This window comes from Austrofundulus limnaeus, unplaced genomic scaffold (genome assembly GCF_001266775.1).
Source record: "Austrofundulus limnaeus strain Quisiro unplaced genomic scaffold, Austrofundulus_limnaeus-1.0 Scaffold552, whole genome shotgun sequence".
Lineage (NCBI taxonomy): Eukaryota > Metazoa > Chordata > Actinopteri > Cyprinodontiformes > Rivulidae > Austrofundulus > Austrofundulus limnaeus.
The window spans coordinates 178986-180762 of NW_013952954.1; positions in this window are offsets into that span (position 1 = coordinate 178986).

Here is a 1777-nt window from a genome sequence, read left to right on the forward strand (position 1 = left end):
CCATCCATCCGTCCATCCATCATCCATTCATCCATCATCCATCCATCCATCCATCATCCATCCATCCATCCATCATCCATCCATCCATCCATCATCCATCCATCCATCCATCATCCATTCATCCATCCATCCATCCATCCATCATCCATCCATCCATCATCCATCCATCATCCATCCATCCATCCATCCATCCATCCGTCTAACAGGTCCTCCTCCTCAGCAAACAGCAGAAACTGAGTCTGGAGGTCACTAAACTGAACTTCCTCTGTTCTCGGCTGCATTGAGACCTTCTGTTCATAAAAGTCCTGAACAACAACAAGAACGAGCCGCCCTGTCAGAGTCCAACTTTATTTTGTTCCTGTATGAATAAAGTTTATGAGATTTATAAATTATCCAGTTTTTCATGTTAGGAAATAACCTTTAAGCTCGATCTGAACCTTTAAACCTTTAGGTTTGGTGCAGAAGGTTGAATTAGTAAATCAGAGCGTAAAAACTGGCCTCTTTGTAAAAACCTCCAGCTGCTGCTGATAGCTCACATCGTTCACACTCAGACTATAAATCAGGCTTTTTTCTGTCACATGTGAAACAGAATAAAAATAACTTGTTCCTCTTTTAAAGCTAGAATAAATTATGCTGCCTGATGGTGTTTTTTTAAGAACTAGAAAGTTTAGTTTGGTTTTATTGTTGCAGCTTAAGCTTCGCCCTAAACCAAATGCAAAAAGACTCACTTTTCTTTAAAAACAAGTCTTTTGAACTGGGATTTCTGAGCTTAATCTGCGTCTGTGGAGCCAAACAAGTGAAGCTCTGATGTCTTTTTAAGGTGGGGCTCTTTGTGTTTGACTGGGGTCAAAGTGATTTCAGGTCCCTGAAGTCCAGGAGCTTATCAGAGCCAGAGCTGGAGAGTTGGGTTCCGTCGGGGATCTCTGCCTGGCTCCTGCGATCGCGTCAGGCCCTCTTCCAGCTTTGATTAAATTTCAGTTTCACCCAGAATGGCTCCCAACTGCCAAAACAGAATGAGTCAGATCAAACCAAATTTATTCAGTAAGCTGCTTTTACAAGCAACTTTTGGATCGTTGAAGGATAAAAATACACATCGATTTGCTTAAAGAGCAGAAAAACAGCCTCCTGGGATGGAAACCACCGACCTCTGGTTGTCCTGGGAGGTTTGGTAAAGTTTTGACCTTCCTGTGATTTCACACCTGAAGTTCAGCTAACGCTGTCTTAGTTCTGATTAAACACAAAACTAAACTGTTACAAACCAAAGTTTTCATAAATCGATAAAGTCGTGTAAAAATGTATTTCCTGTCAGTCCATATGGAGGGAATATTTTACCCAGAACATTGTGGAGGCTAAATGTGTGACTTTGATAATTAGGATAACAGATATCTTTCAACAACAGACGCTCTGAGGAGAAGTGGAAGATACAAATAGAAACACTATTTATTTTTTAATCTGAATATGAGGCTGCAGGAGAAGACGACGCAAACTAAACCCTGAAAAGTAGGAGTTCTGATCGGAGGATTATGACAGCAGAAATTCACCAAATTAAAAGGTTCTTCTGGAGGTATTAAAAGGTCGGATTAAGGTCTCTCATCATCAGCAAATGTGTTTGTTTACTAATGTGTGTTTGCGTCTGGCTCGGCAGTAAATAAGCAGAGCTTCCTGCAGGCGGCAGGAAGGAAGGTCAGAGAGAAGAAAGATTAAAACGTCCCGAGCAGAAGCCTCTGAGACACACACACACACACACACACACACACACACACACACACACACACAC